This window comes from Meles meles, chromosome 7, assembly GCF_922984935.1.
Source record: "Meles meles chromosome 7, mMelMel3.1 paternal haplotype, whole genome shotgun sequence".
Lineage (NCBI taxonomy): Eukaryota > Metazoa > Chordata > Mammalia > Carnivora > Mustelidae > Meles > Meles meles.
In genome coordinates, this window is record NC_060072.1 from 120,374,514 (window position 1) to 120,391,550 (window position 17,037).

The 17,037-nt window shown below is 44.3% G+C and overlaps 1 protein-coding gene across 15 annotated transcripts in view; it reads right to left on the reverse strand.

The window, feature by feature from the left end:
* The window catches only part of SVIL (supervillin), a 233,621-nt gene that overhangs the window by 130,441 nt on the left and 86,143 nt on the right, over window positions 1–17,037 (reverse strand). For 3 of the 15 annotated variants that reach the window (XM_046011360.1, XM_046011362.1, XM_046011366.1), the window contains one exon: window positions 16,281–16,427. The exons of the other annotated variants lie outside the window; for them this stretch is intronic. The gene's annotated coding sequence lies outside the window, so the exon portion shown is untranslated. The remainder of the gene's footprint in view (window positions 1–16,280; window positions 16,428–17,037) is intronic. 15 annotated transcript variants of the gene reach the window in all.

Consider the following 17,037-nt stretch of genomic DNA (forward strand, 5'->3'; position numbering starts at 1 on the left):
AATTAACAAGCTATTTGATATCATCTAATACTCGATCGACATTTAATTTTCTCCAATTTCTCCAAAGACTCAATAATGTCTTTATAGAGTTGGTTTGTTAGAATCAGGATGTATTTGTGGTTTAGTTTTTCTTTAAACATGTAACTATTTAACTATGTTAATAGTTACATATTAATATTCTATTAATATTCTATTAATATTCCATTAAAAATTTATCCTGGTATATGATACAACTTACTTATTTTTCTACTTGGTTGTGCAGTTGCCTGAACACTTAGCGGTCTAATTTTCCCCATTAATTTCAAAGCACACTTTTCCCCATTTATTTCCATATATATTTGGGACGATTTCTAGATTTCTAATCTGTTCCACTGATCTGTTTATTCACACGTTAGGGCCACCTTTTCATTACTAAGGCTTTACAATGTACTCACAAAGTGCTAGATCTTATTTATTTATCCACATGAACTTTAGAATCCACTTATCTGCTTTTTAAAAAATATTAACAGTGGGTATTTTATTGGTAATGTTAAACTGTTAAACTAACTGAGGAAGAATTGATATACTCGTGATCTTGAATTTTTCCATTCTAGAACATGAGGTATTCTTTTCTTTTTTTCCTTTTCTTTTTTCAAATTCTTTTTGCATTCTTTAGGGACGTTTAACAGGTTTCTACACATAGATTTCACATATTTCATGTTAAATTATTTCTTGCTACTTTATCCATTTTATTGCTTTAGTAAACGTGGTCTTCTTTTTCCCTAAGTCTTTGAGTAGGCTGTTTGAAGGTTCAGCTTTTAACACTGCCAACTTCCTGCCCCCCACTTCAAAAGATGCTCAGTGGCCCACGTTCACCTGTGCCGTGCTCCAGGCCGCATCCTAGAAGCGGAGCTGGGAGCAAGCCAAATCAGGCCACAGACTTCCTGTCCTACCTTCCCATCCCATTCATGCACCAGGCCCAGGGAGCTGGAGATTTGGAACAGCAAGAAGATGTGACAAACCACACCTTCGGAGCTGTGGGACTCCTGGCCTTTTGTCAAGCTTTTATAGAACAAATAATTTGTGATTGACTGTACTGCAAGACAGGTTTGGATTTCTAAGGAAGGTCATCAAAGGCCCTCGGTGATCATGCCTTGCAGCCCAGCAAGACTGGCTCTCTACCAGGAGAGAGACCTGGAGATCCCCGAGGGGAGGACTGCCATCACCTCTTCCGCAAATCCCTCTCTCCCTGGGGACACCGTGCTGTGCCCACGTTCCTGCTGACCCTCCTGACCTTCAGCATGATGAACCCGTGAGGACAAAGCAAGCTCAGCTCTGCCAAGTGGTGGCAAGCCTCCCCCTGTTCTCACTTCCTCCCTGTGGCTCCTAGCGGATGGCAGTGAGTGCTCCCACGTCTCCCCCACTATGACCCATGTCTATGTCCAATCCACCCCGCCAGTGATTCTGCCCACACCACTCTGGCCCCTTTCCTTCTCTTCCCATGGCAGTCAGTAGGCTTCAAGACTTGTACAATCCCAGCCTCTTTACCTTGTACCTCCTGCTCCACCCCAAACCCCCCACCCCCAGTTTCCTATGGCCAAGAAACTCACACCATCCAGCTTGTCCTTCAAGGCTCTCCTTGCCTGAAAGACGTCCATTCATTCTACCTTTGTCTGCCCTTCCCTCCTGCCCACCCACCTCTGTCCTTCCACTTATCAATATCCCAACCATCTTTTACTCCTGTCAAGTCTCCTGGACTCCTTCTTGCTCCTCAACTCCGATATCTGATGAAAGCTCCACCAAACTGTGAACGTCTGCGTGTGAACTCACCTCCGAGTTTCTGGGCTGCCTGGGCTCTGCAGCACCCAAAGCACTGCTTGCTTTTACCAAGTGCCTAGTTGCATCTGTGACCAGAGCGATAGACTATTTTATATTTGCTACGTGCATCGAGTTACTCTACTCTGCCCTTTCAACAGGTAACATCTTGGCTTTCTTTTTGCCTTCAGGGATAATAGTAATGCTTCTACAACACCCACACCATGCCTGAGAGGAGTGCTGCCTTTTCCTTCCTCAGGTCAGCATCTGCGCTGGTGGCAATCTTTACCATTCAACGGACCCCCCCACCCCCACCCCATGCCTCACCTAAGTCCCTCTTAGTGTAATTCTTGGTTTACTTTTGTTTGATGGGAAGAGACCTGGTTCGGGGTCTTGAGCACATTGTGCCTTCAAATTTTTAATGTCTCAAAGCGCTCAGAAGCCCCTCTTTTTAAAAGCCTCAGTGTTTCAAATGCATAGGGCTGACCGTGGTACAGGCATGGCCCTGGTTCATCTCAGATAGGGATGACAGCAGGGAGAACCACCCGTAAAGTGACAAGTGGTTTACTCATCCCCAGCTCCTCCCAAGCCAGGACAGGATGTGATAAGTGTCTCTTTTTAGCTCTGGCAGGCGTGTCCCTATGACATATGATGGGGCTCAATTGCCACTCCTTGTTTAAGATAAAAATTACTTGACATTTTACAACATCCTGGGATATTCTGGAGGGGAATGGGGAACAGACCAATGCCAAAGGTAGAGAAGTTCTTGAATTCAAGAGTCACCCAGGAGGTCGGGCTGACTACTGTCAGATATGGCTACGAAGCAGACAGGTCCCCAGCTCTGCAGTATCCCACAGCTGTGGGAGAGAAGGATCTCGAAGGACAGCAACGGCCTGGAGAACACCTGGTCTCAACCAGCCAGAACTCAGTGGATTCTTCTAGGAGACTAGAGCCAGCTGGTTCCCTGGGACCCCAACACTTCGGGTAGCCTAGGTGTTCAAGGTTATGCATGTTATAAGAAAAAGGGGCCATGCCAGCAACAAGGGGGAGAATCTATCATTCCAGACATGAAGCTACAGGAGATACCGAATGCCAGTGGGAGGGGTGAGCTGTGGAATGGTGTCAAACCCGTTAGCAAAATGTTGCCTCCTTTTTCATAGAAATATCCTATCTGCCCGAGGGGACGGCCCAGATGTTGGTGGGACTCACCTCCCCAGCTAGCTCAGGAAATATCAATTCTCAGCCCTATTCCCATTACAAGTAAGAAGAGAATGTGTCTGGACTTGGGAGGCATGTGTGTGCCAGCAGGGCGCTGAGGTCATCCGAGCAAAGGTCCTGGGAATCTGGAAAACCCAGGCAGTTACAACTGGCCACAGGTTCTTAATGGCCAATGGAAATTCAATCCCCTCATTCTAGTTACTCTCAGGGAAAACTTTTTAGAGTGTTCTGCTGTTCTTTTACCCCTCTTCTAGCTTCTCGGGTGTTACAAATGACATCAAGTGACAGAATGACTAAGCATTCTTTACATCCATGCATGATGGCAGTGATGGGATTGGAACTGATCTCCACTCTGGTCTGGGCAGAATTATAGTTGAATCATTTACAAACTGACACTTGATCTCCTTACTGTGAGAACTCAGGGTTTCAGAGCAGTGCTGTCTTCCCCTAAGTGCTCTGCCCATGTACACTGCAGTTAACATTAACAAATCACCATTACTATTATTACTATGATTATTGTAAATTATTAACAAACGATTTATACTTCAAAGAAATAGCTCTGAAGGCACCTGGAGGGATCAATTGGTTAGGGGTCTGCCTTCACCTCAGGTCATGATCTTAGGGTCCTGGGATCGAGCCCTGCATCAGGCTCCCTGCTCAGCGGGGAGCCTGCTTCTCCCTCTCCCTCTGCTTCTCCCACCCACTCATGCTCTCTCTCTGGCTCTCTCTCTCTCACATAAATAAAATATTAAAGAAAGAAAGAAAAAAAAAAAGAAACAGCTCTGGAACTTTGGATCTGGTAAAAATAAGAGGATATCATGAGTTCTCTTGATCTTAAATGTGATTTTTCCAAGAAATGTTCCATTGTTTAAAAAGCACAAAAACTTAGCAAATGAAAATTCGATTTTCAAAATATCCTTAGATCCTCTCAAGTATTCTTTTCCTAGTCACATATGTTCTGACTGTAGAGCTCATTAGAACAATGTCCACAAAGCCCCAATGAGGGTTAATGATAATAATCTCTGAATCAACACTGCCCCCAGCAAATGTTGCTTTAGAGGTTTGACGGTTTACATGTATAGGCCCATTTAGTCCTCAGAACAATTCTATGTACTATTATCGTGCCCATTTTACAGATAAGGAAGTGGAGACAGAAGTTGAGTTTCCTGCCTGTGCTAACACAAGTAGTAACGGACAGTGTTGGAATTTGAACCCATTGAGTCCAGCTCCAGGGGCCCCAGGGAAAGCCTGCAGTCACATACAAGGTTTGAACTTAAATAACTGAATCACAGTAGCAAATCCTTTAAGGCAAAAAGACAGCGTCTATGTAAGAAACACAGTAATTTTCAATTGCTACTATTAAAATGACATCCCAATGATCTTTCCTCGTTTGCTTTAGATTTAAACAGTTTTCTAGACATTTGCTACCTTGTTTTTTAACTTTTTAGAAACATCCTAATTCTGTTATTAAAAAACAAAACAAAACAAAAAACAAAAAAACACCTCACGGGTTTTTCTTTAACATAGTTTCCCATCAATACACAAAGCAAATTCAACACAGAACTGGATTCATGACGGATTTTACTTCAATTTATTGGCAGTCCCTTCTGTGTTTAATTACTCATTTCATTAAAAGCTAAAAACTGGTTGCTCCTCAATTGTCACCTGCAGTACAAAAATGGAACTGCTTAAAACAAAACATTTAATTACTTTCCTTTGGGAGAAGGCTTGAATGAATCAGAAGTGTTACAAAGCAAATTTTCACTAAGGAGCTTGGCAGATGAGAACATCAAACAGGCTTTCAGTTCCTACTGCTTTTGGCTACTTTTCTGTGTTTGGGTGTGTCTGTGGGTTTGTCTGTGGGTGTGTCTGGGTGTGTGTGCACATGTATGTTCATTCAATTCGTCAAGTTCTTCATTGCACAACTATTTATTGAACCCTTGTTGTGTACCAATTACTGGAGCAGTGATGGTTACAAGTCCTAAATATCAGACATACCAATATAAGTTATCAGTACAAAAACACTTCCTAAATCCTGTTTAGGGGCACGTGGGTGGCTCAGTCAGCTAAGCATCTGCCTTCGCCCCAGGTCGTGAGGGGTCCTGGGATCGAGTCCCACATCAGGGTCCTTGCTCAGTGGGGAGCCTGCCTCTCCCTCTGTCTGCCGTTCCCCCTGCTTGTGCTCTCTCTCACTTTGACAAATATATAAATAAAATCTTTTTATTTATTTATATTTATTTGACAGAGAGAGATCATAGGTAGGCAGAGAGAGAGGAGGAAGCAGGCCCCCCGCTGAGCAGAAAGCCCGATGTGGGGCTCGATCCCAGGATCCTGAGATCATGACCTGAGCTGAAGGCAGAGGCTTAATCCACTGAGCCACCCAGGTGCCCCAAATAAAATCTTTTTTATTTTTTATTTATTTATTTTTAAAGATTTTATTTATTTATTTGACAGAGAGAGGTGTCACAAGTAGGCAGAGAGGCAGGCAGAGAGAGAGGAGGAAGCAGGCTCCCTGCAGAGCAGAGAGCCCGATGCGGGGCTCGATCCCAGGACCCTGAGATCATGACCTGAGCCGAAGGCAGCGGCTTAATCCACTGAGCCACCCAGGTGCCCCAAAATGTTTTTTAAAAAGAAGAAGAAATGAGTAAGGGAGATAAGAAAAAAAATGCATAAAAATAGTATTTGAAAAAAATCCAGTTTAGATACACTCAAAAATATCTACCACTTTGAAATATCCAATTTTCCAAAAAATTAAGAGTTTACCATGCTTCAAACTTCCGTCCTGACTTCCTCACCTTCATTTCTACAACTCTGAACTGAAGTTGATGCTTTTCCTACATAATCTCCAAGAACTCACATACTACCCCACCTAAATAACAGACATGTAAAGAAGACCACGTTTAGTTTTTAAATACTTAATCAACTCAAGTTTCTTTCAACATATAACTGAGTGGCTTATGAAATCATTGCTCCTGGAGGAAATTCTATTTCTAGCTTTGGGATAAAAACCTGTAAACCTGTTCTGTAACTCTGGCACTTGGGCAATTAGGATACAACATCCAAGTTGTTCCAAAATCAAATAAACCCGACAATAAAATGACATGGAGGACAGAACCCAGATAAATAATACCTCACACAGAAAACTTGTTAATTTGACATTAGGATTTACTATACTGCATCCATATTTTCTGGGTAAAGTATATGGCCAGTCATTATCTTAACAACAACAGGTTTCATTTTCAATTTCAAATCAGCCATGAATTCTTTTGCCCAATCCTAACGGAATAGAGTAGAGACTGTAGCCAGAGTCCACTCCAGCAAAGCTGTTCTGCCCGGGCCCAGGTCCACACAGAGGCCAGTGCTGGGTGGTTCTAGAATATTCTCTTGAGTGTCCAAGTTTCCTACAGGTAGGGCCGTGTGTGTGTGGGTGTGTTCGTCATGTTATTACCTGGTTATTTAAATCTAAGTCAACTAGAAAACCAGCAAATCACAGTAAGAAATTCTGTCCACTTAATTAAAAAACTCCATAAAGTATGTGAAAGGAAACAACATCTGGAGAAGGTCCTTGGAAGGATCCTCCCAGGTGTTCACGACAGGCTTCTGTGTACCTGCCAATGTATGCAGTCTACTTATTGCTGGTGGTTTTATATTTCAAAGAAGGATTAGACTTTTCTCAAGTTCATTTCCGTGTGGCCCTCCTTGGACAAGGAGGGAAGATTTAGAAGACAGATGCCTCCTTGGATATTCCACAGTGGGGCTGTGATGTTGAGATTTTCAAGTCCTAAAACACAGCCAATGTCATGGGCCCTAAGGAACTGTCCTAGGAACCACTAATCGCATGACCCAGTAACTGTGGGGTAAGACCACTTCTGAGCATTTCGCACAAGCAGAAGGGAGAGGCGTGTTCTCATGAGAGGCTGAATCCAGTCCGCTTCAGGGTGGGAGGATGCTAAATAAATTTGATTTTACACAAAGCTCTAGAATCAGCCAAAGGCCCAACAGTTGCACACAGTTCATTTTAAGAATCAAGACCTCAACACAGGATTCTTAGGGAGGGGAAAATTCATGGTAGAGTTTGTCGACTTCAAGTTTTCCTTCACGTCCATACTGCTGTGGAAAAGAAAATGCTGTTTCTTTCTTACTACGACAGGCTGTTTGCAGCTCCTTAACAAAACAAGACCCTGTGGTAGAGAGAGGCCTGGCCTCTGGGGCCTCAGGCAGAATGCTTCTGGATTAGTGGCCGCACAAAGCCACAGTCAGAGCGCGCCCAGACCCAAGCCTTCCCCAGGTCTACTTCTCACACAGACCCACCATGCCTAGCGCAGTCTGGAGCTTCTCAACCACTGACAAAACCCAAATGCCTTCGTTGTACTCATGTGTGACTGTCCATGAGAATCTCCAGGTGCTTTCAGAGTCCACAGGTCTCTGCCTCAACCCCCCACTGCCCCTTATTTCCCAGGTAGAGCAGTGGCCTTTCAGCAGACACCAGAGTGCAGAGTCCTGGTGCGGCTTTCGAGCTCCTGAAGACTCCAGAAGCACATGGCAGTGGACCTGTGCCCAAGGCGGCCACTCAAGATCCACATGGCCTTGCCGTCACCTGAGTATTTGACAATGGTCAAATCCCCCAGTGGAAAGATAAACAGAGGAGGGGCAATGGCCATGGCCTCCAGAATCTAAACAGAACCTCGAAGAATGATCCTCTTTGAACTCCTCAGGCGGACAGACAGAAGACATGAAGCTGTAAAACATGTTTGTTTGTTTTTTTCAGTCATCCAATGTTTAAGTTCTTTCCTACACCTCATTTGCTCAAGGATGTATATTTATGGAGATCTGCAATACCAGAGAAGAAATGTTTTCAAAGGGATGGTGAGTCACAGTCAAAGCCTGTGTGAGAAAAACAAGGGATTCTGTAGAATTTGTCAGGCTGTCAGACTTAAGGACTCTGCTGCCAGAATGATTTTGGTCAGTGAAAACGAAAACTAACCAGACGTATGACAAATGTTTACAATCAGGGTCAAGAGTGTTTACTCGTCAGCAGTTAGCTTTTAAAACACCAGAGCTTTGACCAAAGATGAACTGAATGCAGCCGAAGCTGGGAGATTTAATGCTCCTGGGAAGAGTCAAGAACTCCCAGCCACTGCTGACAAAGCCCGCCGGTTAATCCACAGGCCTCACCGTGACTGCGGCCAAGTGGGCTCATCTCCTTGCAGGATGAGATCTATTTTTAAAGGCCAGCACATAGACACATACGCTATGATATGGTTTCCCTTATAAAGTCAGAACTGCCAAATAATGACCACATTTCTAATTTTACATTTAAGTTAACGAACACAGGAGCAGAAATGGAGATCTGATTTTCAATTTTGCTCTACTAAAATTAATCTACAATGTCCAGTACTCGCATATTACATACTGAAACAGGTTAAGTAGAAAAAAAAAATGTAAGCAGATATTTTTTGGTTGTTATTCACACATATCCACATGTAGACGTATAAGATACGCACAAGCAAAGATAGCGTGAAGGAAAGATAACCAGTTTGCTCTAGCAAGAAACAAGTCTCTTTCCACAAAACAAAAGAATGCCTAAAGATCAGATTCCAAGTTGCAGAATATAGTAATTTTTAAAAGATCCTTTATAGTATTACTCACACGACAAAAGGTATCAGAACTGTGTAAAGGGAGATTTTAGGTCTCTATAAATATGTCCTATATATAAACTTACAGATATCCATGGCCATGTTGCTTAGGTCTTGACTTAGCTGAAGATAAGAGAAGCAGCAAGAGAAAAGAAAACAGAAGAAAAATAGGAAGCAGAAAGAGGAAAAGAAAGGAAGGGAAGAGGGAGAGAAAGAAGAGGAGGGGGAGGGAAAGAAAGGAAGAGGAAAGGGGAGAAGAAGAGGAGAGGAAGACAGAGGAGGAAGCAGAGAAGGCTGACTTGCCTTATATTACCCCTAAATACGCCCCCACCCCTCGAACAAACCAAAAAAGGTTTGGTAACGAGGAGCGTCAACTCTGTTGGTTATTTTAAAAACATCTATTCAGCTCAACAGCTGAGCTGCATTGTTTTTGCTATATGGTCACCTAATCTAATTAGCCACATTTATTCATGCACACTGGAGGCGAGGGTTACTGGGGCTATGGGGAACTGTCCTGGTCTCTGCATTCTGGGTATTTAATAAAGGATCACTGCATTCTTTTTGGGCAGAAAGTAAGTTTTCTTTCTGAAACAATAAAGTGAGCCTTGCTGCACCAGTCGCAGAAAGCATCTCTCTAGTCTACTTAGACTGGGGTGCCTGAGTGGCTCAGTGGGTTAAAGCCTCTGCCTTCGGCTCAGGTCATGATCCCAGGGTCCTGGGATCGAGCCCCGCATCAGGCTTTCTGCTCTGCTGGGAGCCTACTTCCCTCTCTCTCTCTCTCTCTCTGCCTGCCTCTCTGCCTACTTGTGATCTCTATCTGTTAAATAAATAAATAAAATCTAGTCTACTTAGACTTCAGACGGAGAGCAGTGGCGCAGGCAAGGATTTGACCACTGGTGTCATTCTATGCGTGAGAACACCAAGTCCTTCTCTGGGCTTGCCTAGCCCAGCCGGTGGCTGGGGGGAGCTGAAAGGTGCCCCGAGGAGAGTCTCCCAGGGAAAGGCAGTAAGCTCCCGGGAGCTGGAAGGCTTGGAGGGCTGGCGAGGAGAGGCATTCCACCCTTGGGAGCGGGGTGTGCAGAAGCACAGGGTGAAGAACAGGGCCCCGGGGAACAGGGGGGATGTCCCCGCAATCTGAGCCCGGGGTGCAGAAGAAGGGTCACGGTCTCCAGAGCACTTCACGGGGCCTCCAAAGGACACCCCCCACCAACCCCCTGAACTGTGGGCTCCCAGGCAGGGGTGAGGGCCATGACCCTGGATGTCAGCGGGCCCCTTCTCAACCCTAACACATCCCATCGCTCTGCGTTTCCTTCAGTGCCCATGACTTCCTGTTCTCTTCTGCTTATGGGCTCATTTTAATAATAAAGATTCTGAGGAAAAGCTGCTCGTGTGTGTGCGCACACACACACACACACAAGCCCCACACGCTTGAGAGAAGCCACGGGAGACAGTGTGGGTCAACACCTCATCGTTCCGATGTGAGGAGACATGACTGGGGCAGGTTGGCAGGGCTCTCCCTGTGCCCCCAAGCACGCTGCCCGGCACTGCCTTCTCCACTCTGTGAGGTTCGCCAGCCACGGACACTTGGGGGAAATCTGCAGGATCGTTAGTCACCCCGGCAAGTACTCAAAAATAACTAGGATGAAGGAATGGGTGTTCCATATGCTTGGAAGCAGAGCCCGTCACGTGAGCCCCATCACAGAAAAGTCTCCTCATTTCCAGCCCAGGTTCCCAAAGGACAGCTTTAGTTTGTAGCCTTAAGTATAAGAAAACTAAGCACAAAAATAAGTGAAAAATCACGTAAACTAATGTCTCACAAAATTGCACCACTTGCCATCAAGACACAAATTTAGGAAAAAACAATTAAGTGGCTAATGGACAAGCTGACAACCTATCCGATTAGGACCCCAGCCCCCCACCAGTCCAGCCCACTTTGCTTCCCTCCCTGCTGACCATCAGGCAGGTGCTGCCCATTATGCCAGACTGAAGGCTCCAGCTCACGGGACTAGCGGTGGTGAGACTAGAAAGCCCCGATCTTTTGGATACACAATCAAATTGCAGAAATGAACACTGACTGCGTTTGGGGCCACAGAGAACCTACAGAACGGCATAATGTGTGTGTGTGTGTGTGTGCGCACACGCGTGTGCTTGCACTGGGGGTATCTGTGGACCAGTGAAAGGAAGGGGGAACCCCACTCGATAAGATTTGGTACATTTTCAACTTCTTTTGAAAAGAAGAGTAGTTGCTACTCTCCCCAGCCATCTGAGCATTACCACCGAGGTGACTGTGGCCAACAGGTCCCAGCTCCTATCGGCAGATGCAGAAAGCACAGAGCCATTTCCCCTGGACTTGCGACTCCAACAACGGAAGGCTAATGCAGTTTAGGCTAAGCAGAAGTAATTTAAAAGTTTAGTTCCTCTGTTGCACTTGCCATGTTTTCAAGTGCTAAGAGCCACGGCTGGTGGGTGCCTGAGAGCACAGCACCGACCTGAGAGCTTGTCCACCAGCGCGGGAGGTCCTACCGGGCAGCGATGACCCCGACCAGCTGGCTGCCCTGACTCGGTCTCAACAGGTGGATGCTGAAACATGACAGTCCAGGGGTGTGTGCCCCTCTGAGGTCACCCAGACCTCCAGGCACTCCCTAGACACTGGCTTCTATACAAATAATTAGAACTTGAGCTTCTCATGGGAGCCACAGCCTCTTTAGCAAAAAATGGAAAACAGTGGCTCTTCTCCATTAAATGAGCTTTCCAAAAAGGGCACCTTTTTCATACAACTCTTGGGAGATATTGTCGCCTTTCTACAGCCTGTTCATGGACCTGTTTAAAACATATCCTCAGGGCACCTGGGTGGCTCCCTTGACACGTCCTCAGCTCAGGTCATGATCTTAGGGTCCCGGGATCGAGCCCGCATCTGGCTTCTTGCTCAGCAGGGAATCTGCTTGTCCCCCTGCTTTTTTTTTCTCTCTCTCTCTCTCAAATAAACAAAATCTTCAACAACAACAATAACAAAATACGCTCAACAAGGGCACCTTTCTTTTTTTTTTTTTTAAAGATTTTATTTATTTATTTGACAGAGAGAGATCACAAGTAGGCAGAGAGAGTGAGAGGGAAGCAGGCTCCCTGCTGAGCAGAGAGCCCGATGTGGGACTCGATCCCAGGACCCTGAGATCATGACCTGAGCTGAAGGCAGCGGCTGAAACCACTGAGCCACCCAGGCGCCCCGCAAGGGCACCTTTCAAAGTGGTTGCCTAAACACAACTCCCCTGCAATAACAGTTCTGGCTTCATGCTGCCCAAAGTTATCTACCTGTTAGTCTTTTTTTTTTCCCCAAACTTGAGCTCATTAATTATTGAGATCATCATCAGCCCTCACATTAGCCAGAGAGATGCTATGAATAAAAATTAGCTCAGAAAACTCTATTAAAATACCAAGGTAATTTGTTCTTCTCAAATCTTAGCGCATCCATGTACCATGTGATGAGCATTTTTATCTGGAGCTACTGAACACACTGTAATTTACTTTTAATGAAATAATTACTCTGTGAAGGACAAAGGTTGAAATGTTTACAACCCCATGAACCAAGAATGCCCTTTACAACTTGTGCAAAATTAAACATAAAAAACTAACATACACTAGAGGCAGGATAGCAGCTAATGTTTTACTTAGTATAAAACCAGCTTCCCCTGGTAATAAAGGTGACTAGGCAAATAATCTTCAAAAGAAAAAATACACAGAATGACAGATTATGGATTCCAAAGTTTCTGTCCTAAGACAGCTTCTCTGGCACTTCAAGTGATACGCACTAGTTTAACCGATGGGACTCCGGTCTTCTCACTCACTTCAAAGTCTTCAGGTAAAACTGCCTTTATTTTTAAATTTTTGCTAAGTTTAAAAATATTTTCGAAACAGATAAAGTCTGAAAGTAAGAAAGAAGTTGATTCAATGAGTTACTTCTAGAGTATCTTGTTTGAATGATATAAATGTCAACCTTCACCTCGACAATGAATCAATATTTTATAGATAGCATTTTGTGAGAAGCAAGAGAACATGAATCAAAAAATTGAGGGAGAGGCACCTGGCTGGCTCAATCAGTGGCACAAGTGACTTTTGATCTCAAGGTTGCAGGTTTGAGCCCCACGTTGGGTGTAGAGAATACTTAAAAATAAAATCTTTTAAAAAAAATTTGAGGGGGGCACCTGGGTGGCTCAGTGGGTTAACCATCTGCCTTCGGCTCAGGTCATGGTCTCAGGGTCCTGGGATCGAGCCCCACATCAGGCTCTCTGCTCAGCGGGGAGCCTACTTCTCCCTCTCTCTCTGCCTGCCACTCTGCCTACTTGTGATCTATCTCTCTGTCAAATAAATAAATAAAATCTTAAAAAATAAAAATTTGAGGGAGATGGGTATCTGACCTCAACTTGCCTAATTCAAACAGAATTTTTCCCCCCAAAGAAAGCTTATGATCTTTATCAGTATTAATTATAGGGGAAGAGAGAGTTTCGGAAAATAATGCCAACTGTTTACAGACAGTAAACATGACAAGCACCTCCTTTGGGTTAGGAACCATGACAGCTATTTTAAATTCTGTCATTTAAGCACATTAAAGAGACATATGGTTAAAAAAGAATCATTCTTGAGTGCATTAGAGGTCAAACATCAGCGGGGGCAGGGATTTGATCACTGTTCTTTCCCCAGAAGCAATACCGGTCCTGGGCACACAGTCAGTGCTCAGAAAATAACTGTTGATAAAGAATGACTGTCTGGCAGTGAAAAGGAAGGGACGAAAGGAAGAAGGGAGGAGAGAGGGAAAGGAAGGGAAGGGAAAGGGAAGGGAAAGAAAAAGAAAGAAAGTCAAGCACACCCTACTTCTGTTCTGAACAGGAAAATTCTGTCTCAGACCCTCCTGGGGTCTGCCGTGACCACTCTGGGGTTTCACATCAGGAGAAAAAAAGCCAAAGTGCAGGAGAAGAATAAATTAGGCTACAGGAAAGAAAATTTAAGTATTTGAATGAACACAAAAGAAACAATGGGAGTTCAGTCTGAAGAGAGGGCAGAAACTTCCAAAAGACAAAGAACTTTCCAAAGACAAAGAAGACATCAAGCCAACCAAGAAGGAAGAACAGGCTGCACATTTCAACAGAAGCATGTCAGTACAATGAGAAAACATTTTAAAATATTTATGTATTCCTGCTTAAGACATTTCTAACTTGGTCCTGCTCTGCTGTCTTGAACCACATCTTTTAGATGCAGGGTCTCCTTTCCAGGAGACGCAAGAATATTTTCAAGTTCTGAAGTCTTTGAATCCTAATAGGTAGAAGGGACCTTAGAAATCCTCCATTCCAATGCTCATTTTAATGAATGAGGCTCAGAGAGGGTAAGAACTCACCCAAAGTCACACAGCTGGTTATTAAGACCAGGGCTGCTCCCACTTACCCTGCCATTGTTCCAAGTATTTCTCAGGATTAAACACCCTCAATTTCCAAATGAAATTTTCTTCTTCCCCCAAGAGCAAGGGAAACCGTTCTTTCTTGGGAGCTTTGGGAGGGAGGCCGAGGCGAGTGGGGCATAAAACTTATTTACTGTCATAGCTTTCACTTTATGTTCCTCCCTATTGCTCCCCATTCCACATTCTTACTGAAATTCTCTTTTGAAATATTTAAGGACTGTTAGATGTCTGCAAGCTCTCTGAAGCCTCTAGAGAGAAGAACTGATACAAATCCAACTGAATAAATTCCATCTTAAATGGGAGGATCCCACGTTGGGGCAGAAGGCATTACACGAAGCTTACTCATTCCCTACGACCGCATCACGACAATATTTATCGAGTCACAGAATTTTAAAATATTCAACACTTTCAATCAAAAATGCATGAAATAAGAAAGCCAAATGATTATGTGCGTCTGGCTAAAATGAACATCTGGTGGAAATTAAGACCATGAGCATGATTTTGGAGAGCCATCTACCTTTGAACAGCATGGCTGAGTTTATTTTCCTAACCTGGCTCAAACCTATAGAGCCATTAGCTGTGTAAGGTACCAGAAGGGAGACTTGCAAATGAATCATAGACGTTAAAATGTCATTTGTTTTTGGCTTTCATAACAGCAACTGTTACAGCCATGAAGTAATTGCAGAATAAACAAATGTTGCTAATCTTGTGACCATCCTGTCCATGGGAATCTGAAATCACAGCTTAAATTAAAAATACTTTTCTAAGAAAATCTACATGAAACAATACTAAAATATTCAAAGGCTATTTTACCTTTAATTGCCTACTTTTAAAAAAATATTTTATTATTTGAAAGGGAGACGCAGTGAGAGAGGGAACACAAGCCAGGGCAGAGGGAGAGAGAGAAGCAGGCTTCCCGCTGAAGGGCTAGATTCAAGGATCCAGGGATAAGGATCTGAGACGAGGGCAGATGCTTAACAACAGATCCACTCAGGCGCCCCCACTGCCTACTTCTTAATTCAACATCTTTTAAGGTGAAATGCTACTGCTTTCCTACGCCTGTTTTGGCTGGAGTGGCTGTTTTGTTGAACATATGTGTGCAAGTACATGTGTATATTTAAAAATTTTTGGTTAAATGGGGTAAAATTAGGTAGTGTTTTTAGAACGTATGAAAAGCCTAGGGCTTAAAATACTTAAAATATCCGATATCTCAAAAAATCTGAAAGTACCAATAGGATTTTTCTGTCCAATGACAGCTCTAGGTCCAAAGTTATTTGGCAACTTTCGGTACTCAGAACATAACTGAAAATCCAGAAACATGAGGCCTTTGATTAACCAAAATAGTTCGCAAATTATGCGCATTATGTATGAAAGCCCTTTGAGTCTTCACTCGGAAAGGAACTGTTCTTTCTTAATGCATTAATTCTATCAATGCTGGTTATTTAGGATACAGATGGTAACCTTGCTGATTGGAAGTGAACAACTCTTCATTAAAGACAGAAAATAGACCATAAAACCCAAATGAATATATTTCATCTGGAATGGACAGATCATGTAATTCACCATAGAGAGAGCAGCACAATAATTTTTACCCTAACCCTAAGAAGGTAAGCCGGAGCAGTGAGGAGACAGAGCAGGATTTAGAAAACACAGGTGTTGGGAGAGCTCAAGAATACAGCCGTCAGTGTAGACCGGAGGCAGGAGCCTCATAAAGAGGTACTCAGAGGTAATGCAATCCGGAGATCACGTGGGGCCGGGAGGGCAACAGCTCCACAGAGCCCTGGGTGCTGAGAAGTGAACCGGTGGTGAAAGAAACAGCTCATCGCTGGAGGTCAAGGGGAGCTTTATTTAGGATGGCGGAAACTTGAGTAGTTTGCAACGTGAGGAGGAGGAGCCAGGAGAAAGGCAGCCGTCAGAAGAGAAATGGGGGACAACCAGGTGAACAGAGTGGGAAGGGCTGACATGAAAAACGCACAGGAGCAGATTAACCTGGAAGACCACTTCTCCTGCGGGAAGCCCCTGGATGTCCTTCCAACCTGACTGCTTCCTTCTCTGGTTTCACAAGAAAGCAGGGTACTTTAAGACAGTGCTACTCAAAGTCAGTGCTGGCCAGAGGCATCAGGATCTTCTCGGTGGCCCTACCCCAGACCTACTGAATCAGAATCGGTATGTTAACAAGAACTCACGGGATGCTTATTACAGATGAGAAGCACTGGTTTCAAGCAGGGGTTATGGAGCCGGGCATCAAAATCTTGAAAAGACCAAATCCAGTTCTACCTTGATCCCATGGTATGTGCCCTCGGGCAAGCCTCTTGAAACCTCAACTTTTTTCCCTGTAGAATAAGGACAATGATAGTAATATTTATTAGGGACCACTGTACAAATTAAATGAGATAATGTAGGCTAAGTAAGCATGGATGGCATGTTATTAGTGTCCGTCCTTCCCAGCCCACTTGGTTTTTTTTTTTTAAAGAGGTTTTAATTTTAATTTTTATTATTTTTTTAAAAGATTTTATTTATTTATTTGAAAGACAGAGATCACAAGTATGCAGAGAGGCAGGCAGAGAGAGAGGGAGGGAAGCAGGCTCCCTGCTGAGCAGAGAGCTCAATGCCAGGGCTCGATCCCAGGACCCTGGGATCACTACCTGAGCTGAAGGCAGAGGCTTAACCCACTGAGCCACCCAGGTGCCCCGGCTTTAATTTTTATTTGTCAGAGACAGTGAGTGAGCACAAGCACGGGGAGTGGCAGGCAGAGCAGGCAGAGGGAGAAGCAGGCTCCCCACTAAGCAGGGAGCCCAATGCTGGACTCAATTCCAGGACCTTGGGATCATGACCTGAGCCAAAGGCAGATGCATAATGGACTGAGCCCCCAGGCACCCCCCCTTCCTGCCCTACTTGTGTAACAGCTTCATTAAGCCCATCTGAACCCCTCTAGGAAATGAC